General features: G+C 41.5%; 1 long non-coding RNA gene and 1 pseudogene across 1 annotated transcript; one reads left to right on the top strand and one right to left on the bottom strand.

Annotated features, from left to right (window-relative positions):
• Positions 1-275: 275 nt before the first annotated feature.
• Positions 276-19,911, bottom strand: LOC106596400 (myosin heavy chain, fast skeletal muscle-like; annotated as a pseudogene).
• Positions 10,389-10,953, top strand: LOC106564200 (uncharacterized). The gene is made up of 3 exons (XR_001319428.2): positions 10,389-10,480; positions 10,596-10,669; positions 10,864-10,953. It is a non-coding gene; the product is annotated as an uncharacterized lncRNA (long non-coding RNA).
• Positions 19,912-25,733: the final 5,822 nt, after the last annotated feature.

Below are 25,733 nucleotides of genomic sequence, written 5' to 3'. Positions count from 1 at the left end.
AAGCAGAAGCTTAAATGCAGAGGATGGCTGAACTACATTGAATTCAGTAAAAGTAAGGCTAAGCAACAACAAACTTGCATCCAAAGCTCAGTCTGAGAATTTGGGTGGTTACATTTCTTCAGCCTCATCCCTCAGCTGTTTACAAAAAACAAACTGCTTTGTTGGGTGACCACTATTGTTGTTCAAATCACAGGTTGCTCCTTTAATGAAAGTAAAATATTTGATGTTATGAAAAATCTGTTTGCGGAGTAATAAGTCCACAGTCACAAAGGAAGTGTATGTAGGCCTACATGTTTTTAATCAATGCTCAACATTTCACCATGAAAATCATATTTTATGGAACACAGGTTAATGATAAGACTTTGGTCTTGTTTATTCAGCAACTTCTTTTCCCTGTAAGAAGAAAGAAAGAATATAATGGATCAGTAATAATAATGAACATGATAAATATATGGATAGACTTGAATAGAATATAATGGATCAGTAATAATAATGAACATGATACGTATATGGATAGAATATAATGGATCAGTAATAATAATGAACATGATAAATATATGGATCATGCATTTAATGCTCAGTGCTCAGCTTGAAATTGTCAATTTTGAAGTACCAACTTGAAATAATATTTTGAAATGTTCTTCTTTAGAGATCTTAAATACAGTTGAGTGTAAAAGGTCTGTATTGACCTCTGTGAAGACTGAATCATAGGTGGTGTTGATGTGGTCATATCTGAACATGAGTCAGGTATAGGTTGAACAGCAGTTCTGTACCTTTCCAGAGTCACGGGTCTTGGCTCTGAGCTTGTTGACCTGAGTCTCAGCGATGTCAGCACGCTCCTCAGCCTCCTCCAGCTCATGCTGAACCTTCCTGAACTTAGACATGTGCTGGTTTGCTGCTTCCTCCTGGGTGAGGAAAAGAGAGGGAGAGCAGAACATCAGCATTTAAAGTTTGAAGCTTCAGGTAGGAAATTAAAACATTATTTTCAACAAAACACATATTGGCAGATTTAGGAAAGCAATGTATACAGGGAGATAGATGATAGAGCAGAGAAAGTGAGTGTCAGAACGGGATCAAACCGCTGCCACCAGCACTACCACTAGACCAGCAAATTCATGTTCAACCCCCTCTCCTTTAAGTTTGTAACACATAGGAATAGGAGGCACTCAGAAATGTGTATAATTTCATCAGCATTTACTTGCACTATCAATTATCCCTGTTGACTGATGTGCTGTAGCAACACTTCAACTAAATCGTATGGACATTACGTTTTGTAGAGAACAACTACATTTTCGAATGTATGCTTTCAGAGTCTGACTCACAGCTTCCTCAGCCTGCCTCTTGTAGGCCTTCACTTTCATCTGCAGCTTATCTACCAGGTCCTGAAGTCTGTTAACGTTCTTCTTATCCTCCTCAGTCTGTGGGAGATGAGCAAAGAATCAATGTCACAATAGTTTTATACACAAACCTCTCCGTGTTAGTGTCAAGTGTGTAAAGAATGCACTTTATCTTACCTGGTAAGTGAGCTCCTTGACTCTGCGCTCATACTTGCGAACTCCCTTGACCGCGTCTACACCTCTTCTCTGCTCTGCCTCCACCTCAGTCTCGAGCTCACGCACCTTTGTGGAAGAAATAAACGTAGGAGTTTGCTGGAGGTGGTGAAATCAGACGTAACAAATATTTGTAAAGCAGAGGTTTAGTCTTCTACCCAGTCAAGGGGGCACAGTTGTTATCTGTTCCTATGTACTCTGTAATAATAACAACAACTTTTCATTATCTAGGTCAATGGTTATCAAAGTGGAATTTACATTTCAATTTGTTTATGTATATTTCTAGCAAGAATAGATTAAACACCCAGGGATCTTTGGAAAACGTTTAGAGGGTGCAATACAGTACAATGTAATATTATTCATCCACAATTTATGTTATTAACTCTTAGATAAACAACGGGTCTGGGAGGCTCACAACTCAATTATTCTTGTATTTGTATCCATGTTGTCATGTGCTTAGTGGCGTATGGTGCAGTACCAGAATGGCCACTAGATGCCGCCACTCGCATGTTTTAATGTTGGGACATTTCTTCTATTATGGAGCTCGCGCTATGGCAGTTGAGAGAAGTTCGCCAATTGAGCCAACAGAAAGTCAGAAGCACCGACAAATACATTTTTATATATTTATTTTGAAGGTAAGCGAGTGTAAAATCACTATATTCAAGACGGTAATGTTTCTGGAGTATGTACATATGTTTGTTGAGGTGTTATGTTGTGTTTTTAGGTTTTATGAACTTATTAATGTCCGCTAGCCTACAAGCTAATTCAGCCATTAGCCTGCTAGCTGGTTGCCCCGCATAGCAACGCTAGCTTCCCTAGCAACGGCCGGTGAATGAGACATGTAACTATAGAGAGAGAAATTATTACTATGAGATTAATTCGATGAATGTATATTATATTCTGTGTTGATATTTATTGTGAATTATTATTATTATTATTATTATGAATGAAATGGCAGATTAGAAGAAGTCTGCTGAGACAATTAAGTCTGAATGAAGCATTTAGATGAATACATTTGAATTTATTTAAAGGTATTGGACCAACTCCACTAAATAAGTGTAAAAGTATTATAATTTGTTTTGTTGTGATCATAAATTCACTTAAATTTAAGCTTTAAAACTAGCAACATTTTCTTTTTGCCCCAAGGCAAAATGTGTAGAATGACAGGAAATGACCTTTAAAACTGCAACATTTTCTCTCTGATGCAAAGAGGGGGGACTTAAGAATGTTGTTTCCCAGGGCCCGAGACTTGATTAGTCCAGTCATGCACTGAAGAAGTCAAAGGAAATCTGCGTGGATGCTATTTTTATCGCACTTTAATGTAGGAGTTGTGTTCTGATGTTATGAGGGGGGGGTCCCTGATGAATTCGCTATCACAAAAGGGGTGGTCCCCGATGCAAAGAAGTTTGGGAATCCCTAATCTAGGTGGGTTATTGCGAGAACAAGTCACTAAACAATGCTCCTGTGTATTTTTATATGATCAAATACATTTCCAGCAATCATTCTTTTAATCCACCTTAATCCACCCTGCTGGTAACTCACCCTGGACTCCAGTTTCTGGAGCTGTTTCTTGCCTCCCTTCATGGCCAGATTCTCAGCCTCATCCAGGCGGTGCTGCAGGTCCTTGACTGTGACCTCCAGGTTCTTCTTCATCCTCTCCAGGTGAGAGCTGGTGTCCTGCTCCTTCTTCAGCTCCTCAGCCATCATGGCCGCCTGGAATAATAGTTTGTTTAATTTATGCACCAATCATAACGTCCCTCTCAGATCTTTGTTGTTCTTAACCAGCCCTGCTACCATTGGCACTTGGGGACAAATCAAGTTGATGTAATTCAAGGACTCACGTCAGTGATTGCCTTCTTGGCCTTCTCCTCTGCATTCCTGGCCTCCTGGACGATGTCGTCCACCTCTCCCTGCACCTGCACCAGGTCAGTCTCCAGCTTCTTCTTGGTGTTCAGAAGGCTGGTGTTCTGAAGGAGGAAGATGATTTGTTTGACTCTCAAGATAACTTGCAAGTCACAAGACTGAAATTATGAAAATCTAAGGCAAGCACTGTCAAATTCCAGGTGTGTTTAAACTGTATGCTTGGTTGAGTTTCATTAGAAATGGCTTTTGACCCATACCTGGGAGTGCAGCAGTCCAACACGCTCGCTGGCGTCTACCAGCTCAGTCTCAGCCACTTTGCGGCCTCTCTCTGTCTGCTCGAGAGCAACTCTCAGCTCCTCGATTTCAGCCACCATCAGACCGTTTCTGCGCTCCACCATGGCTGCCTGCTCCTTCATGTCTTCTGCGACACGGACGGCGTCATCAAGGTGCAATTGGGCATCCTGGGGTTCACAATGACATACGTTCATTAGGACTTGTGGAAGTAGGGGTGATAGGATCGATCAGTGATAGAAATCTTAATTGGAAAGAATTTCCCCAGTATCGCTACCTTTAGTACATAAACTACTCTATTCAAATCCTCTGTTCTATTCTTTTCTACAGATTCACAAACAAATCCCTCTCCATGTTCAGGTTTTTGAGCCTGATGTCCCAGTCCCTTTACCTTGAGCTGTCCCTGGACGTTCCTCAGCTGTTTCTGGGCCTCAGCGGCCTGCCTGTTGGAGTGGCTCAGCTGGATCTCCATCTCATTCAGGTCTCCCTCCATCTTCTTCTTCACCCTCAGGGCATCATTCCTGCTCCTGACCTCAGAGTCCAGGGTGCTCTGCATGGAGTCAACCACCCTCTGACTGTTCCTCTTGATCTGCTCCATCTCCTCATCCTTCTCAGCGATCTTCCTGTCCACCTCACCCTTGATCTGGTTCAGCTCCAGCTGCACACGCAGAATCTTGGATTCCTCGTGCTCCAGTGTTCCCTGGACAAACAGAAGCAGTCAGGCCAATTGTGTTCAATATATTTATATGTAGGAATTAAATATATATGACTACAATAAACTCCAATACAGACAGCATTTCACTGTAGCTGGCATTTGCTAGTGTTCCACTGCTTTTCCCATCAAACAGCTGTAGTTTGTACCTCTGCCTCCTCCAGAGCGGTCTGGATCTCAGACTTCTCTGTCTCCACGGTCTTCTTGGCCTTCTCCAGCTCATGGATGCTCTTGCCAGTCTCTCCAATCTGCTCAGTCAGGTCAGAGATCTCCTCTGCACACACACACACACAGCGGCAGTTTACACTTGGGAGATTTTCAGTGGATATCACCAATGCACTGAAGTTGACATTGAATCATAATAACAGTGAATTTATTAACAGCAATTAATATTGCTAATGAAACATGAGCCAAATAGAATTGCTGTCAAATGCTCACGTTGCAGATTCTTGTTCTCTCTCTTCAGAGTCTCCAGATGATCCAGAGCCTCCTCGTAGGAGTTCTTCATCTTGAAGAGTTCAGTGCTCATAGAGCGAGCCTCCTTCTGAGCTCCTTCCAGCTCAGCCTGACCCTCCTCATACTTCTGCTTCCACTCTGCCAGAACCTAGGGGAATCCATGGGATTTTCATCAGAAGTCATTGATGAAGAGTTTTGAATTATAAATATACTACAATTATACTACAAATAATCATATAGCAGACAGTAAATATCACCCTATGGTGAGGTTTATTCATTTTCACCTTGTCAAAGTTCCTCTGCTTCTTGTCGAGGTTGGCGGCCAATGCGTTGGCTCTCTCAACATCAATCATGAGGTCCTCCACCTCTCCCTGCAGCCTCTGCTTGGTCTTCTCCAGGGAGGCGCACTTGGAGTTGGTCGCCTCAATGGTCTCCTCGGCCTCCTGCAGACGCTGGGCCAGCTTCTTCCTGTTGGACAACAGAGGGAGGTTTTATGGAGTGAGAGATATGTTACAATACATATTGATGTAACATTTTGTCAGAGCCCCCTACCACTACACCTTCCACACCATATCTGAGTTTTTCTGTTATGTGCGACTCACTTGGCCTCCTCCAGCTCCTCTGTGCGCTGGATGGCATCAGTTTCATACTTAGTCCTCCACTGAGCCACCTCACTGTTGGCCTTGGACATGCCACGTTGCAGCTCTGCCTTGGCCTCCTGCTCCTCCTCAAACTGCTCCCTCAGGAGGTCACAGTCATGGCGGGCAGACTGGACACCGTGGGCCAGTGCGTTTTTAGCCTGTGAGAAAGAAGACAAGGAGAGATGAGTGAGATAGTCAAACAAATTATGTGGACTTGTTTACGTGAAGCTGTGTGGTTTGTTGCTAACGTTACTTTGCTACCTGCCAAAAATGACAGTTTTACTTTTTAATTATCGTTTTGTATTTCACTTTTTTCCCCACGCTCGACTTTTTACATTCAACTTTTTCACCCCTGATGCTTTATCTGGACATGGTTCTACACGACCTCCACCAGCCGAAGCTAAGTAGTAACATTAACATTATGCCTTCTAATTGCAGTCGCTGTACTCATAATATACAGGAGAACAATCGCCTTATGGTGAGGATAGCCGTGCTGCAAGCCCAGCTTCAGACGCAATCGTTAGGCAAGGGTAATTTAAGTTTAGGAAAGGATGAAACAGCGCCTGTGCCACCAATAAGTACAGATAGTAGTATAAATCCCTCGCACAGTCCCCGCAGCCGGACAACTTTCTCATGGCTTCTGGAAGGAAATGCTGTAGGAATGCTCAACCGGTGTCGCTCATTCTGCCGACAGAAACTTTAAACCGGTTTTCCCCATTAAAATAAGCAACGAGTCGGAGTCGGAGGCCGAGCCTTCTCTGGTCTCTCCTCCACCCGTTACGGGGTGTGAGCCGCCGAAGCCTCCCACCATTAGCTCTGACAAATTGAAAACCCTAGTCATTGGCGAATCCATTACCCGCAGTATTAGACTTATAAAGAATCATCCAGCGATCATACACTGTTTACCAGGGGGCAGGGCTACCGACGTAAAGGCTAATCTGAAGATGGTGCTGGCTAAAGATAAAACTGGCGAGTGTAGAGAGTATAGAGATATTGTTATCCACGTCGGCACCAACGATGTTAGGATGAAACAGTCAGAGGTCACCAAGCACAACATAGCTTCAGCGTGTAAATTAGCTAGAAAGATGTGTCGGCATCGAGTAATTGTCTCTGGCCCCCTCCCACTTATGGGGAGTGATGAGTCTCACAACTCAATCGCTGGTTGATAACTTTTTTCTGCCCCTCCCAAAAGATATAATTTGTAGATAATTGGCCCTCTTTCTGGGACTCACCCACAAACAGGACCAAGCCTGGGCTGCTGAGGAGTGACGGATTCCATCCAAGCTGGAGGGGTGCTCTCATCTTATCTATGAACATAGACAGGGCTCTAGCTCCACAATGAGATAGGGTGCAGGCCAGGCAGCAGGCTGTTAGCCAGCCTGTCAGCTTAGTTGAGTCTGCCTCTAACACAGTCACTATTGTCAGCTCAGCTATCCCCATTGAGACCGTTACTGTGCCTTGATCTAGGTTGGGCAAAACTAAACATGGCGGTGTTCGCTCTAGCAATCTCACTGGAATAAAGACCTCCTCCATTCCTGTCATTATTGAAAGAGATTGTGATATCTCACATCTCAAAATAGGGCTACTTAATGTTAGATCCCTCACTTCCAAGGCAGTTATAGTCATTGAACTAATCACTGATCATAATCTTGATGTCATTGGCCTGACTGAAACATGGCTTAAGCCTGATGAATTTACTGTGTTAAATGAGGCCTCACCCCCTGGTTACACTAGTCTCTGAGGGTGGAGAGACAGTAGGAGTCTCTGAGGGTAGAGAGACAGTAGAAGACTCTTGAGGGTGAAGAGACACTAGGAGTCTGAGGGTGGTGTAGTCACCGTCTATGTAAAGATATGGCTCTAAACTCTCCATTTTGGGTCCCTTACCTTGACCTCCTCCTCAATCGCCCTCTTCAGCTCCTCCACCTGCTGGGTGAAGGCCTGTTTTCCTCTGGTCAGCTGAGACACCAGGGCTTCCTTCTCCTCCAGCTGGCGACCAAACTCACCTGCAGGGACAGAGGAACATCTTGTTAATAGGGTCACTGTTTTCTAAGATTGAAAATGTATTTTGAGGTATCGTAGGGCATTGTTAGTTTCTACTGTACTATTCACCACCTATGTGGATACAGCCCACAACACGTATTGTTTTCTACTAAATGAAAGCATTGGCTTGTTGTTCATTGTTGATGGTACCATTTTCTGTCAGGAGTCTGGCCCTCTGTCCGCTGATGTCGTTGACCTGGCGAACATTCTCATCATTCTTAGTCTTGAGCTCACTCAGCTGGTCCTCAAGAGTACGGCACATCTTCTCCAGATTGCCCTGTTAGTGAAACATGTTCCATCATTACTTTTTATATGTGACTCCTGTCAACTTCAGTTCACTTGAATGGTAATGTAGTTGACCATCCTCAACACTGCTTGATCAAAACATTACTACTCACCTTAGCCTTGGCGACAGCCTCCATGTTGCTGGAGAGGTCATCAATCTCCATCTTGTACTCACTCTTCTCCTTCTCCAGCTTCTGCTTGACGCGCTGCAGGTTGTCGATCTGCTCCCCGAGCTCAGCCACACTGTCGGCCTGCTTCTTGCGCAGAGCGGCGGCTGTGGCCTCATGCTGCAGGGTGGACTCTTCAAGATCACGACGCAGCTTCTGGAACTCAGCCTCACGCTTCTTGTTCATCTCAATCTGAGCAGCAGTGGCGCCTCCGGCCTCCTCCAGCCTCTCGCTGATCTCCTCAAGTTCCCTGGAGAGATCAGCCCTCTGCTTCTCAACCTTAGCCCTGGCAGCGCGCTCAGCCTCAATTTCCTCCTCCAGCTCCTCAATACGGGCCTAGAACAGGGGTAGGAGCAGGGGGGATAAACACCACAATACAGTTAAAACAATTGAACCTCACAAAATAAATATAGTATGTATATTTTGCATAAATGTGTTTAATACAAAGACAGTTACACTAATATATTCAGTAGACAGTGTCCCATGCAGGAGCCAAACCCTCAAAGGTAAGAAGTTAGACAGAGGAGATGGATATAAGCCATTTTAACATGGATATTGTCATTGAGGGCTGAATGGGGATGGTAAGAAGCACCAACAAGAAACACCATCTTCCAACCTACTGAGCCATCAGAAGCCACCTGGAAAACTGTCTGCTGCCAGAAAAAGTGTGCATTTTTTTTCAAAGGAAATGATTGAAGTCTGTGCTTTTCTGTACTGGAGTTTATATCCTGTACTATACCTGGAGTTCCTTGATCTTCTTCTGCAGCTGAGCTCCCAGAGACTGCTCATCCTCAATCTTGCTGAGGAGCTGGGTGGTCTCAAACTCCTTCCTAAGAAACACAAACACGTTGATTGCAGAGTTGGTTTTGCTTTGATGTGTAAAGGGAGAGGATCATACCATTCACTTTGCTTTTAAGAATCACATGTAAATGGTAATTCATAATTACAATAATTAGTCAAGAACAACCATTATAGCAGGTAGTACTGTAGTCATTTGTTTGCGTTTACTTCTTGATTTTCTCATCAGCTTGCTGCTTGTCATTCTCCAGGTCCATTATGGACTCCTGGGCCAGTTTCAGATCTCCCTCCAGCTTTCTCTTGGATCTCTCAAGGTCCATACGGAGCTTCTTCTCTTGCTCCAGAGAACCCTCAAGCTAGAAGATAAAAACACATATATTGTTCAAATCTAAACAACTGAAGATATCATTTTACATACTTTCATGGCCAAAATGTCAAACCCCACTCACGTCATCCACTTGCTGTTCCAGCTTGGTCTTGGCCTTGGTCAGTGTGTTGACTTTGTCCTCCTCTGCCTGCAGGTCATCCAGTGTCTGCTGGTGGGCCTCTTGGAGGGCTTTCTTCTCCTTGGTCAGCTTGGCAACACTCTCATCCATAGATGCCATCTCCTCAGTCAGGTTTTTAACCTGAAAACGGCAACATCAAAATTAGTCTTTGGTCACTTAAAGGGGAGATTTAGTTTGTTATATATTGCATTCATTTCATTTAGATTCGCACTGCATCAACAATTACTATACTATATATTCAACACTAGATGTCAGTGTTCATCATGCCAGTGTACTGAATGGAAGTCATAAATGAGGGGGAGCAGAACATGCAATGAATGTTGGGAGTACCCCACAACTGAAATTCTACTATTGTACAAGTGAATTCCATTTCTGTTAAGCTATGTTTTGAGTTGATTATTGTTTAGATTATTGTTTGGTTAGACTGTCTATGGTAAGACACAAGACCTTGTTTTCAGTGGCGTGCTTCTCCTTCTCCACTTTGGCCAGGGTGAGCTCCAGGTCATCAATGTCCTTCTTCAGCTCAGAGCACTCATCCTCCAGCTTCCTCTTCTTGGCAGTCAACTCAGCATTGATCTCCTCCTCATCCTCCAGCCTCTCGGTCGTCTCTTTGAGTTTGGCCTCCTGCTGGATCTTGCTCTTGATGAGCCCCTCACACCTTTCCTCAGCATCGTTCAGACTCTCTCCTTCCTGGTTTCAGAACAGGAGTAAACAAATCAGAGGCCTCACTTTGTGTATCAAAATATACATTTTACTCAAAGAGGTCAGAGCAAATCTATAGAAATTCATGAGATATATAACATGGGCAATAAAAATGTGTGTTCATATGTATTTGTTTTAACGTGTATGTAAATTTGCCCGTAATCAATGCTGTTTTTTCACTCACAGATGCGACTTGGAGCGCCAGGTCATTCTTCTCCTGCGTCAGGGCCACCAACTTCTCCTCCATTTGCTTCTTCGTGGACAGAGCCTTGGCCAGGTCTGCTGTCATCTTATCATAGTTCTCCTTCATGTTGGCCAGCTCCTTCTCAGTCTCAGCGCTCTGCAGCAGGGGCTTGATCTTGAAGTACAACTTCATCCATGGCCACGTTTTCACATTCATGAATGAGCGGATGTTGTACTGGATGGCGTAAATTGATTCTCTGGTTGACAGAAAGGATGGAGTGGCATGGTGAGTGACATGCTTAAAGCTACATTCTGTGATTAGATGAACAACAAAACAGAACCAACTGCCACTGTTTGTTTACAGATAAGCAAGGGAAATGTAACTCCTCTTTAATTCACAGATAGCGGACTAGATGCAAGGACTGACAGTCATGCTAAGCTCATGAGGCATTTTATATACTTCAAGAATAAATGGGTAAATACCACACATTTAAATGACAATTGAACAGCCAAATCCCAAACTGCAGCTATAATGCTAGAATCCTTAGTTGCTACATCCATTTCTGGACTAAATGAATTAACCCAAAAGCTTTAGTAGACCATTATAAGATGTACTTTCTCATTCTGAACAGCTCACAGCATATACAGTATGTAATCATAATGCATTAGATACAGGTGGTTGACAGAAAGCTTTGCCCAGATGTCTACTATTCCTCACCTCCTCTCCATCATCTTGGTGAACTCTCTCCTCATGAGGAATCCACGGCTGAGAGCCTGGACCATGCCGACCAGAGTGGCCAGCTTCTCATCTCTCATCTCCTCCAGGACACCCAGCAGACCGGCTTTGAAGAACACCTGAGACACAGGTTAACATGGTCAATGGAACAACAGATGGTGACAGATAGAAATGTTGGAATCAAAAGAGGGGAACAACACCACTAGATTGATTTAAACATTAACTTTGATATGGTTACAAACAAATCATGGGATAGGTTGTTTCTAAATTTTGAGTTATTCTACAGTAGATTAATAATCTACACAGATACAGATAACTGAAGCCATACCACTCTAACACAATGCACATAATAATGAGTTTAGTTTCTCTTCTATACTTGTGATGCATGACTTTGAAGAAAAACACTACAATGTTTTTCCAGCTTTTCCATTAGTGAAATGAAGAAGAAAGAACAAAAGGATGGATAGATCACCTGGAGAGATTTTATATGGTTCGGGTTTAAATTATCATTCAAGTTGTGTTTTGTTGTCAGCTTTTACTGGGGGTATTTGACTGACCTTGGTGTGTCCAAACTTGTAATCCTCATGATTCACATCAATGGATCCCAAGCAGCTTCTCAGAAGCCTTCTTGTTGTCCATGAACTGGCCCTCAGGGATGACACTGGCATTCAGTACTTTGTACCTGAATGAGGAGACATTTTTAACATGTCAAGTTGTAATATGTTGGTTATATTTCATTAAAGGTCAGCCAATTCTGATGCTGGGAAAACCCTTGGAGCAGATATTTTCTGTGGTGTGTGCATGTGTGTGTGCGTTTGCGTGCTTGCACGTGTGTACCTCTGTTTGAAGTCAGCATAGATGATTCTGCTGGGGAAGCCCTTTCTGCAGATCCTGATGCCCTCCAGTACACCATTACACCTGAGCTGGTGGATAACCAGGAAGTTCTCCATCAGACCTGGTAAAACAAAACAAGTCTCTTTTAATACTCATAAACAGGTTAAAGATTGGGATTGTTAAGGTTACTGGTACTGTACTGATAAGATTACATATTTAACTCAATATTTATTGTACCTGGAGTCTTTGACTCGTTGGGGATCAGGCAGCGCACAAAGTGAGGATGAGTGCTCCTCAAGTTGGTCATCAGCTTATGTAAGTTCTCCTGTAGGAGGGTTACAAACCATTTTCTCAGACATCATTTATGATAATCAATGCACCTTTTGAAGGACTGAATATACACATTTCAAAAGCTCACCCTGAACTGGGAGGACACAGTCTGCATGGAACCACCCTTCTTCTTGCCTCCTTTCTTTGCTTTATCTGTTAAAATGGGGAAAAGTAAAAGATAACTAGAAAAGTAAATTTCCTAGAGTGGGTGGAATAAATAGAATATTAATAATAAGAGTATGTAAGAAATCTAGAGTGGTCTTGTCTTCAGCAAGCACACTAATTATAAATCAGAGAATCTCTGGTTAACTTCACACTTATCTAGAGGCAAATGCTGCCAATGAGATTGTTTAAAATAACACCTATTGTTTTATTAAATTAACCGAGTGTATGAGTAAATCAACCCAGTGATAAACCTGAGAAATTGTGATACATTGAAAGACTTTAAAGAACATTTGGGTCTGAGTTGTAACTAGTATTTAGTTAAATATTCTGACATGATGCTAGTCTTACCCTCAGGAGGGGGAGGGGGATACAGGGCAGCCAAAATTTTGACAGAGGACTTCTGGTACAGCTGACAAACTGAGTCGTTCAGGGGATCCTTGTTCTTCTCCAGCCACCCAGTGATGTTGTAGTCCACAGTACCGGCGTAGTGCACCAGGGAGAAGTGGGCCTCTGCCTTGCCTTTGGCAGGCTTGGGCTTCTCAAACGCATTTGTTTTTCCAAGATGCTGGGCATACAGCTTGTCCTTGAAGGTAGTGTCTGAAGACTTGGGGAACATGCACTCCTCTTCAAGGATGGAGAAGATGCCCAATGGCTTTACGAAAAGAGATGTATATCAAATTAGTGATATTTACATTTAGTTAACATGCTATTATAGGATTATATTCATTTAGGGACACATAATAGGAAACATATTGAGTTCTCAACAGTCAGTGGCATATATTAATGGGTGCCAAGGGAAGCAAGGCTTCCCAAAGAAATTGACATAATATAATGTATCTTTCGTCTCGCTTAGCACGAGGATGAATGTCTCTCACCAGGTAAAGCATCAGAGTGAGCAGAACTGCACCCCTCTGCCTCTGTATGTGTAGCCCTTCTACCTGATTATGTCTGGTCAAAAAGAGTATGATATTGTAGCATTGAATGCAAGAGAAGCCAGAGAGCATTTGGCCTCCCTTTATATATAATTTTTCATACAAAAACAGCAAATCAGAGTTGAGCTAAACTGAGTGAGCTAATCTGTGAATGGTCCTGGTGCACCAAAAAATGTGCCAAGGAAAGTTTGGATTTGGCTTCACACCAAATCAAGCCAAATGTCATTGACAGAAAGAAAAACTTAAATTGTTGCATCTCATTGTGTTGTTGTCCTCTGGAGGATAGCTAGCTAGCTAGCTAAAATTGGCCCTTTCCTAAATTAGCCATGGATGGAGATAGGGACTTGGACTCATAGTTTTACTTAATTCTACGTACTGGCCAATGATTCTAACACCAATTCTGATCCAACTATAAAATTAATACATTGTGCTTTGGCCTGAAAGTAAGGAAGTTCAATATGTAGCTAGATGTAGAAGGCTAATGTTGACTACCTAATCGTTGCCCAGGAAAGGAAGTTAGAATAGCGAGCAAGCATTTTAGCCAGGTAGCTTAGAACAATTGTTTTTTAAGCTTTTAAGTTTCTGCAAGTAGGGTGAGTCAACATGTTTCTACTTACTCACACAAACATTAGTAACATGGACAAACACATTTAGCTTAGGTTGATTGGACTAAAATCGTTTTTGGAATCTTTTCATTCACTGTATTAGACTAAGCATAGGTTATTTGATGATATTGAAATGGTGCTGGAATATTGGAGGGGGCAGCTCCTGTTTTCTTTGCGACTTGCAGTAACTCTCTGTGGTTCTAAATCAATAGATGTACTTGACTGACCATGCTGTAGGTCATGTAACTGTTTGTTACATGCATTATGGACTCCACGAGACAGATGTTGCTCTCCGGTTTTGTGATGAAACAAAGGTGTTGTTGAATTTATTCTACCACTGTGTCTTCTTATTGTCTCGGCCTTAGGCCTGTATATATTTCACCCATATATAACTAAGCAAGTCAGTTAAGAACAAATTCTTATTTTTCAATGACGGCCTAGGAACACTGGGTTAACTGCCTTGTTCAGGGGCAGAACAGCAGATTTTTACCTTTTCAGCTCGGGGATTCGATCTTGCAACCTTTCGGTTACTAGTCCAGCGCTCTAACAACTAGGCTACCTGCCGCCCCATATCTCATTGTCAAAGCACAAAAACTAACAGGTTATAGAGCAAAGAACGCAATTATCACAACACAGGTTGTAATATGGATTTTTTTTTTTTACTCGATTGGCATCCCCAGTGGATTTAATACTGTATATGTTGTACCACTGTGATAATATAATCACACAACGCTCTGTATGAGCTATGGTGTTATGGTCCATTATAATCCCCACAGACAGCTTACCTTCTCAATAAGCTCAATGCAGGCAGCCAAGTCCATGCCGAAGTCAATGAAGGCCCAGACGATTCCCTCCTTCTTGTACTCCTCTTGCTCCAGGACGAACATGGTGTGGTTGAAAAACTGTTGCAGTTTCTCATTGGTGAAGTTGATGCACAGCTGCTCCATGCTGTTGTACTGTTGATGGAATTTTAAAAGGGCTCATTTCAACATACAAGACTGTAATCCATCTCAATCACATCTAAGTGTCTTGTTCTGGTCTCATACTCACATCAAAGATCTCAAACCCGGCAATGTCAAGCACACCGATATAGAACTGCCTTGGATTCTTGGTGTCCAACATCTCATTGATACGGATGACCATCCACAAGAACATCCTCTCATAGATAGACTTGGCCAGAGCACTGACTGAGTTATTAACCTGCAATGATAATACCTCAAATTAATATGTGAGATATTGACCATGTCTAGTGATAAGGTGATACAAGCTTTGGAAAAACAAAAGCAATGCACTCGCCCCAACAATAATTCCGGTGCTCAGAAAATGGTAGATTCTGTGTTTGGCCGCCTTACCTGAGGCACAGTCTGTCCCTTGGTCACATACTCGTTGCCGACCTTCACTCTTGGGTAGCACAGAGCCTTCAACATCTCAGCTGAGTTCAGGCCCAGCAGGTAGGCGATTTTATCAGCCACTGGAGAGAGAACCAACAACAACAGACTCAGGGACACTAGATCGCTTGTTTCTGATGTCACACTGACAAAATAGTTTGGTTAACATCTTTGTGGGCTAGGTTTTGATTCACCCACATTTGTGGAGGTTGGAATTTGTTCTCCAAAAATGATCTCCTGCCTGACTTTCATGTGGCACTGTCTGTCTTAGGTGTTCTATTTCTATGTTGGGGAATGGGACTAATGTTCTACATATTGTATATCTATGAGTGGGACTCACCCTCTGTGCCGTCTGGCTCGGCCTGCTCCTCACGCTGCTTCTGCTTGAATTTCAAGTTTCCATGGTGCAATACAGCTCCTGTCAGCTTGTAGATGCCAACCTTCTCATCATTAGAGAAACCCAGGATTGTAATGGCATCCTGGCATTAAAGAGGAAGTACAACAGTGATGAACTGAACTGTAGTTTGGTCAGTTACACTACAGTTCTGTGCTGCTCACTGCAGAACAAATGGGATGGATAGATTTGACTGGCTTCTCTGTTCCACATGATAACGCTTGGCCACACATTAGTAGATGGCAGCACAAAATTAGTTTTACACAGTTCCACAGGGCACTTAGTGGTGCTCTCTTGTGGACGGCACGAAGATTTCCTTGAGGCACATGCCTAACTAACACAAGGCATTTAGAATCAAACAAAAACATAGATGAAAATTCTCAGCTGCCACCAAGTTGGAATTTCACAGTACATTCAGTGTGTATGGTGGTCCTATCCATTCCATATCTAGAGTTTGGTGAACCCTTTGTTTGACTCACATCTGTGGCATCCAGCTCTTCATTGTCATTGATGCTGGCCACAGTGATCTGTCCCTGGCTGCACATGGGGAAGTCGTAGGGGTTAGTGGTGATGAGCGCCATTTCTGTGGACAACAGAGAACAGCTTGTCAGTTAAGTCTCAGAATTCTGCTGTCCTACCTTTACAGTATCTCTCCCTCCTTTACTCAGTAGATGGACTCAATGATACATGTAGTATATAATAAATAGCATCAAAAGAGGAGATTGAGACTTGTGGACTAGTGCATCACAGTGCATTACTTGATAGATATTTCCCAGAGACCTTCCAAATGTCTAGATGCCTTGTTACCTTGTAAGTAATCATTGTAATAGTATTATTAGTGTGTACTATAAATATTTTTAACAAGTTACACAGATTGGGGTGGGAAAGAGTTCCTCTGAACCTCTACTTTGTCGTACCAACTAGCTCAGGTTTGTGGCCTGTCATCATCTGGAAGAAGATGTGGTAGCCTCTCTCATCGGGAAGCTGGAAGGACACTCTGGACTTCTCCAGCAGGTCTGAGGGTGAAAGAGAGAGAGAGAGAGGGAGAGAGAGAGAGAGAGAGAGAGAGAGAGAGAGAGAGAGTGAACGACACAAAGAGAGAGAGAAAAAAGGGAGAGAACAAGAGAGAACAAGAGAGAGAGCAAGAGAGAGAACATGAGATACATTTAAATTGAATGATCTCCCCAATAAATTCTGTGTGCATTTAGGAAAGCATTGAGAAACAATCAAAACTAACTCACAGGTTTCAATATCAGCTTTAGCCAGTTTACCACCTTGGAAGTGAATCCTGATGAATTTACCCTATATCAGAGCATGGGGGTTAGAAATAGGCCAACAAATAAATTAACATTTTACTTTGATAGACCCCTTTAAACGTTACAGTTTGTTGGACAGATGTTGGATCTATTGATACAGATATAGGAGCTTGATGTAGGATCCAGTTTGCTACAGCAGGAAAATAATCCTGCAGCAACAGGAAATGTGAATTATGATGACATTTTAAAGATGAAAATTACAATTTTAGAACCTCGAATACACTACAAGTTCGAATTTTCAGCAACAAATCAGTGATCAAAATAAAATTGTAAATCTGTATAACGAAAGGGTATAACGTATCTGTATAACAAATTTTTTCCCAATATAAGGTAACTTCCACAGTATGCCCTTCATACTTACAAAGCGAGACGAGTTGTCGTTCCTCACTGTCTTGGCATTACCGTAAGACTCCAGCAGAGGGTTAGCTGCAATGATCTGATCCTCAAGAGACCCCTGATTGAGACAAACACAAGTTGCTCAAAAACTGGTAACATTGTCAAGTTAGTTTTTCTCAATTGCTTGAAAGAGGATTCACCACTGGAAAAAAAGTTTATATAGCCAACCAAACTGAAATGTGTTAAAAAGGCAAACATAACAACAACCTACCTGCATTTTGCCAGGTTCTGCTTCCTTCTTGGCACCAGACACTGCAATGGTGGCAAAGTACTGGATGACACGCTTGGTGTTGACAGTCTTTCCTGCACCGGATTCTCCACTGGTTTATATGACAGAGAAAGAGGGGTTTTAGTTACATGTCCGAGTGTAAGATTGGCTTTCACTAAGAAATAGCATAGACAAATACACTGTTAACCTGTGTTCTGACATAAGTCTTTAACAAATACTACTTCTCATCGACTCGTTATTACACATAGCCTAATGCTCTAATCCATTCATATTGTCATGTATTTCATCACACCAAGTGACCCAACTTATTACAATAGAAACACTTTCTCAAGTGACATTTTAGTAAACAACTTACGTAATCAGGACGGACTGGTTCTCCTTATCTGGAACCAAAAAACATATTGCTTATCATACTCAAGCAACATTATGGGGACATTTTTTAATTCATAGCATCATCATGAATTTTACTTTGGAACATTCTATTCAAGGGTAGTGAAATCAGATATTCCCAGAAAACTGTTAATACCTAGACTAGAAAACAGGAGATACCTTTCTGATGCATATTTTAATTTCCATTGATGCATCCATCCATCTATCCATGAGCACTTAATATCCATCTATCCAACCAACCAACCAACCAACCAACCATCCATCCATCCAACCATCCATCCATCCCTCCATCCAACCATCCATTCCTCCATCCATCCATGAGAGCTCGTACCAATCATCATGAACTGAAAGGCGTTGTCAGAGACGGAGAAGATATGGGGTGGAGCCTCCATCCTCTTCTTCCCTCTGTAGGCGTTGACAACCTCTGCGTCGTACACTGGGAGCCACTTGTAGGGGTTCACCGTGGCACAGAAGAGCCCAGAGTAGGTCTGGATGAAAGCATAATTACATTTGTGGATTAGTAAAGTCAGATGTACTTTTACCTGGATTTATGTAAGGATGTGGGTATACTTTGGTATACTGATGTGGGTCTACTGTATTGATTTGTTTTGGTTTCTACCATTCATTTATGTGTGTATTTATTTTGTTCATGTATGTGAGTGTTTGAATGCAGGTTTCTTACATAGATCATCCATGCTGCATAACGCTCTTTGAGGTTATACAACACAGAGGCTTCATTCAGGTAGGTCATCATGGCCATGTCCTCAATCTTGTCGTACTTAGGGGGATTCATCTCGAAGATGTCTGCATCTTTGAACTCTTTTCCTTCCTGAAATAGTCAGGAATATAGATTACACACAGATAACGGCCCAGTACATCACTGGGGCCAAGCTTCCTGCCATCCAGGACCTATATAATAGGTGGTGTCAGAGGAAAGCCCAAACAATTGACTCCAGTCTCCCAAGTCATAGACTGTTTTCTCTACTACCGCACGGCAAGCGGTACCGGAGTGCCAAGTCAAGGACCAAAAGGCTCCTTAACCGTTTCTACCCCCAAGCCATAAGACTGCTGAACAATTAATCAATAGGCCACCGGACTATTTAAATTGGACCCCCTCCCCCCATTTGTTTTGTACACTGCTGCTACTCGCTGTTTATTATCTATGCAAAGTCACTTCACCCCTACCTACATGTACAAATGACCTTGACTAACCTGTACTCCCACACATTGACTCGTTTCCAGTACCCCCTGTATATAGCCTAGTTATTGTTATTTTATTGTGTTACTTTTTATTATTTGTTTTACTTTAGTTTAGTTGGGAAATATTTTCTTAGCTCTTCTTGAACTGCGCTGTTGGTTAAGGGCTTGTAAGTAAGCATTTCACGCTAAGGTCAACACTTGTTGAATTCGGCGCATGTGACAAATAAAGTTTGATTTGATTTGATCAAAGTGGACATGACTGAATGCTTTTTGCTCATTAATATTACAGTTCAATCCAACATTTAATCCAACTACTTAGTTATCACCCACTGACACATAACTGGTGATTCTTGACTTGTCAATATCAAATGTTCCATGCCAATTTTAAATAGCAGCTTTAAACATGATGTGTTTGAAGGTTATATTCTGCTTACAAAAACAAATACATGTTCAATCTATCTGTTGTTACTGATACATATTGTCTATTGAAATGTTTTTGATCATTTTGATGATTTTTCATGAAACAGAGTAATTACACGAACTTGACCTTGAATACTTTTCAGATCAGGCTTACCTCCTTAGTGCCGTCAGGTTTCGTGACTGTTACAGTACACTTCCCGTCGGCCCTGGCAGTGACTAAACCCTTAAGGTACAGCTCTGCCTTGTCTGTCACATAGCAGGAGTTCTTTGAATCAAAGGGTGCGGTTTGTGCCTCAATCCTCTCCCTCTCAGGCTTACGGAGGTATATGGCAGCCTTGCCGTAGATTTGCATCTCAGCGTCCGTACTCATGGTGACGGATAACTAGGAAAAGAGATGAAACATGATTGACTCTGTGGTGCTTCCTCCCCAGTCAACAGAGTTAGGTGAGTGGTATCTCTCACAGAATATTCTCATCACTTTTTATGAGGAGACTCAAACCATGTCTCACCTTCTTTTTCCCCTCCTACAGATGAATGTGTACTTCTTGGAGGACTCTGTGAAACATGAGAGTGTTGTGAAAACGCAAAAGTCTAAAGCCTTATCATTTTAACCCCAGATTGTCTAAAAAACATTTAACTAAATAATAAAGCCATGTCAATTTAAACTACAGGTGCAACTGCTAACTTTCATTTTCCTAATAGCATCTCACTTACTACTGAAATAAATACCCCTGAAAACCCAGTTGCATTCTAGACTACTCCCTTAATTTACAAACAGGTGCTGGAGCACCACTTTAGACCATAAAAGGAAGTTACAGATTTGAAGTAATGCACATTTAAAGAAAACCAATGGCACTTGATTGCATATTGTCAAATCTTACAAGAGACATGCAGCACTCAATTTAAACAGTGCAGTTAGCTACTGCCTCAGTTGCTGAGTAAAGACACATTTACAACTCTAAGGAGGTGGAGAGGTCTTACCACAGAGGAAGAAGGTATCTGACTTATGGATGCTGGGGCCTCAGCCTCCTTATATCTGGTTGGAAGTGCCAACCAAGCAAAAGTTAATTATGGACCACTCTGGGAAAGGAAATGAATTGGATGAGAGACCTCTGTGTGGTTGTGTCTCACTAGCACCTCCCACTTCCAGGAGCACCACACTCCATTATTTTTTTATGTCATATTTGTCTCTGAATTGAATTTCGCTGAATTTACATAAATGAGAGATGTCATTACTAATAAATATGACAATACCAAAAGTTTGATTCATCCCAATGTTACCTCTACTGAACCTCATATACTGTAATGGAGTGAGTCCATGTTGCCCCACTACAACTATAATAGTTTTCATTAAACCTAATCTGTCCTTATTTAGTACCATTTTAGTGGCATTAATCTTCATCAACAACTTTTATATATATGTTCACCTATTATTTATATTATTTAGCTTGTAAACACATCTGAACTGTCTCCTCACCTCATGCTTATAACGTAGTTGGCCGTTACCTCGTGCTTTGCTCACTTTGATTTATCACCCTGGTGGAACCATATTAAATTAATATGTAAAATCTAGAACAGAAACATTTAGGCTTTCAATTACAGCTTATAAAACCGTTAAATCTAATGTGTTATTTATCTACAGTATGATCTAGTAAAAAGATTCTTGAGACGCTTTTATTTGTCTCACATTTCAGTCGGCTAAAACGGTCCAGTAGGATTCTTATGACTTACATAACACCAGTACAGTATTTCAATCATCTTATCCAGTCATATTGCTGACAGCGAATTAACTGCCTCAAACTTTTATTACACTTTGAAGTTAACCGCTTAGTAGCTGAACTGGCTTCAATAAAACGGTTATAAAAGTGAATAGGGAATAGTTGCAAAAAAGTAACAGATTCCTTTACATTTACATTGCATTTTCACCACCTGAATACACCCTGTGTGTTTGGGGTGCTGTGTCCACCCAGCACATTAGTAGGGAGACCGGGGTTGGTTGTCACTTTTTACTCTGGTGTGTATTTCTCATCACCAGTATATTTTATGAGGAAACCAATGTCTTGTGTTGAAATGGGGACCCTTTTTATCCTCATATCTAATTCCAACATGGAGTTATGAGTCATCAAACACACTCTGTCCACTTGTGACAACCAGCCCCATCGCAGGGGCAGTATTATTCCACAATACTGATGATGTCACACAGTATGGGGTTATTCTTTTGGTAAGAGGAAGTGATGCAATAGAGCAAACAGAATCTTAGCAATAGCCATGTCTTTCTTTGATTGAACAATGTTCCTAACAAAATGCAGAATTTTATGCTTTAAGAAAAGCATATGACATTTTGATCTTTGGCATTTAAAGTATACTGGCAGTATACTCTATACATTACTGTATACCCCCCATGGCTTGACCTAGGAAGTCAGAATATAGGTTTGAAATATAGCTCTCCCTTTCTTCTTTTTAACAAACATAATTCATGGATTATCTCATAGTTCGAACATTTACAACAACAAAAACATAAATTCCCCTCACATCAATGTTTTGTCATGCTCACATGAATTGCCCAGGGCCTCGTTTCCCAGTTGAGATGTAACTTAAGCACTGCGATGATCGCACCAGATGCATCGTTATTTTACAAGCACATTTTTTTATAGTTTCCCAAATAAGCACGTAGAGAAAGCGTTTGCTAAATGCATCGTTAGACCATGTGTCGATACTGATAGGATGGAATGAAAAGCACCTCTGCTCTGGGATCAGCTTTCTCCATTCAAATCTTACCTTAAAAACATTAGAATTATTCCACAATACTGATGACGGATCAGCTCCTAGAGAGATATTATCACCTATGGCTGCAAATAGGCAATTGAGGCGGCTTATTATGCTTGCCCAATAATAATGCACAAATCACAGATTGGGAACATAATTTGCTCACATGCTGTTGCACATCATGAAACACCAAGGCAAAAATTACAGATAGTAGCCTGGTCGCAAAATAGACTCCAGTTGATTGAACATTACATTTTATCCTTCACTTGTTTATAACACTTTTAAATTCCTTGGCAACTTTGTATTTGTAGTCAACTTTGTTCTGAAGTTATCGGCAGTCACAGTCAGACAGATAACCCAAACTTCTTGATTCTATGTTTAGCGAAGATCTGTGAATAACAATGCACTGTGGCTGCTCTACGAGTGGTCACTCGTAGATGTGCAAAGCTTCTTAAGAGACACGTTACTAACAAAGGCTCTGGGAAACACCTTGACTATTAAAGAGACATTGTAAGAAGGTTCTAAAGATTATCTTAATGCTACGAAAGCTCAGAGAATTCACACATTTGAACCTTAAAAATATTACACTGCGCCATTTAGATTGGGAATAATTAGCAATCTGACAACCAACCCGTGAGACAACCAACCCCAGTCTCCCCTACAAGAAGCCCCAAAGGGGCTACTGGACACACTAGATGAGCAGGGAGCTGACCATCTGGAAGGATCCCATCTAGGCCTTTTCATTTCTTGGACTGTGCTCTCATCTTCATTGCAGCCAAGGTTTATTGTTTGATATATCTGCCAACGCAGCCTAATTCTGGCACCGATGCCACTGTTATTAGACAAGATATTTACTCGCCGTGTTTGTGGGTGGAGAGAACATTAGCACCATGCAAACTAAATGGTTATGAGATTAAGTTATTTTAATGTGCAAATATCTTGCATGATATATGACCTGTCGTATACACCCGGCATGAGCTCCAAAACTTGCTCTGGGCAGAAGTTAACCTCAGGGAAATAAACCAAATTTGAACTTTGATTGAAAATGCAGTGATAGACATTTGGGTGACAATAAACCAAAAGTCTGATATAATTTTTTCATTGGAATTTGGTTATGCTTTATTTAAGATTTTTGAAAGCATAATGATCACACATTGTAAATACAACTATATTTTGGCTGTCTTTTTGAGTGGGTGAATATAGGTTGTAATCTCATTGATTAACATCTCAACCAAATATTACCCAATTATCCACGTTTAAATGACGTGGTGTGCCCAGTGGGATGACCCTTCACAACAAGTTGATTTAGCTGAACCGGCTGAGTTAGTGCTTGGGGTGGAACAAGAGCCTGCTAACCATGTGGATGGGCTGTCCAGAACAAGAGTTGCAGGTCCCTTGTATACTGTTATTAACTGCCAGATGTCATTAAGCAGTTGAGTAAACTGTCATTATAAAACTGTTTTGTACATATTGGCACATGGGGGAATCGAATAGTAACTCTTGATCCAATACATTTTAAGGGTGCTTTAAACGATCAGTCTGTGCTTGCAAAGTAGTTTTATCACTACAGACAGGAGTTTGGCTGAGACACCCCAGCGCCTTGGCTCAAGTCAGCATTTCTTTTACATGAATCAATCCATTAAAATGTCACAGCCAGTAAAAATCTAAATCTGGATATGAAATGTCAGATGCTTGTGGCATAGATCCACAAAACAACCAATCTTGGCTCGGTTAATTGAGATCTTATTTTCCAGGTCACATATCTCACTATAAATCTATTACGGTGGCAGCAATGTGAGGAACGTCTGGTTAACTAATAAGGTCAAAATAATGTGCTGGCCTGTATCAGATCTCTGTGGTCCACAGTATAGGTATGAGGTCTTCACCTTTCAGCATGCAGTGTGACGTCAATGGAGGGCTAAATGTAATATTAATCTAATACATTTACAAGGAGAAACACTTGGATCAAATGGGGAGCTGTTGCAATTTAAAGCAAGCTGTACAGATCTTTAGTCCAAATTATTCAAATTATTACCCCCTTTCAGTGACCTCCAACCATGGCCATGATATGAAACTGCATGTCAGAAATACATGCAGCCTGAAGTCAATTGGGATTGCTTCATGATGCCTGATGAGCTATTCTTGAAACAAACATTTGATCCCATACAGTCGATGGCAAAGTTACAGGAAGCAAACTAAAGCAACAGATCATTTACAAGCCCAATATGGCCATGTTCAGAAGTGCGTGTATCAGAAATACATCCAGCTTCCACAGCAATATATCTCAGGTAATTTGGCATTGCTTTATTGGTAGATCTGCTGCAATTTGAGCTGTGCACCAGAGGATAGGACCATATATGAAACAGACTTATAACTGATATGGCCATTAAACGGACCAGTCAAATACCTGCTTCTTTTGGACAGCTTTATTTTTAGACTTTCAAATGTAAAAACAGCAGAGATTGCAGAAAGACACAGTCAAGGACAATATGAGTAAGTCCATAACAGAGAACATCAATAAAACTGGGAATCCCACAACCTCCCTTCAGCTGCAGCTGTTGGAACACAAGCGTCTCTGGGAGAGCAGGGGACTCTTCCTAGCCAAGCCTTTTAGAACAGAAAGACACATGACAGCCCAATCCACTAGATGGCCCCACCAAGGATCACTGTTTAGAAGTTAAACCCTTCATATCCAGTCGCACAATTGGAAGACTGATTTAAATCATGGGGGAAATGGGAAGTGTTCCTGTCTGCCAGTGAATGAGTTGAATAGAAGGTGTTGAATAGAAAGTTGTCCAGTTTAACTGCTGCTTTGGTAATATCCTTGACGTCTATGGCAGCTGTTATATCTGGGATGACTGAAGACTTGATAATAGGAGCCTCTGTTTTATAGTCCTGCAATTTATCCCACAAACAGGGCAATGTACCAAAAAGTCATAATATGTTAAAATGTCATAATAACAGTCAACTTTAATATCGCAATCATCTAAATAATGTTGTACTCAACTTGTTGGATCAGAATCAGGGTTGTGTTCATTAGGTACACCGTAGCAAAACATTAAGAAGCTGGCGGCCACAGGCTTCTTAATTAGGCATTGTTCAATGCTCAATGTTAAATAAAAAATATTTATACCATCCCATCTAAGCCAATATAACAACAATTTCAATGAAACTCAGCCAACTAACTTATATGCAGGTGCACAACACACTCCCCATCCTCTCGTCATGTTCTGTTCAGCCGTTAACGAGAACCACATACCTGATTTATAAACAGGGTCGTTAAATGTCACAAATGTTCCAAATTAAATGGTGTATTTCTCAATTATGCTTTAAGATACAAATGTCAAATATATGTCAACAATCCTTACTCCAAAGGACTCTTCAATGGATTAAATGTGAAAATCCCAAAATCTTATTTTTTTCTAGTTTGGTGAGGAA

The sequence above is a fragment of the Salmo salar genome, chromosome ssa12, assembly GCF_905237065.1.
Source record: "Salmo salar chromosome ssa12, Ssal_v3.1, whole genome shotgun sequence".
NCBI lineage: Eukaryota > Metazoa > Chordata > Actinopteri > Salmoniformes > Salmonidae > Salmo > Salmo salar.
This window is presented reverse-complemented; position numbering and strand designations above follow the sequence as displayed.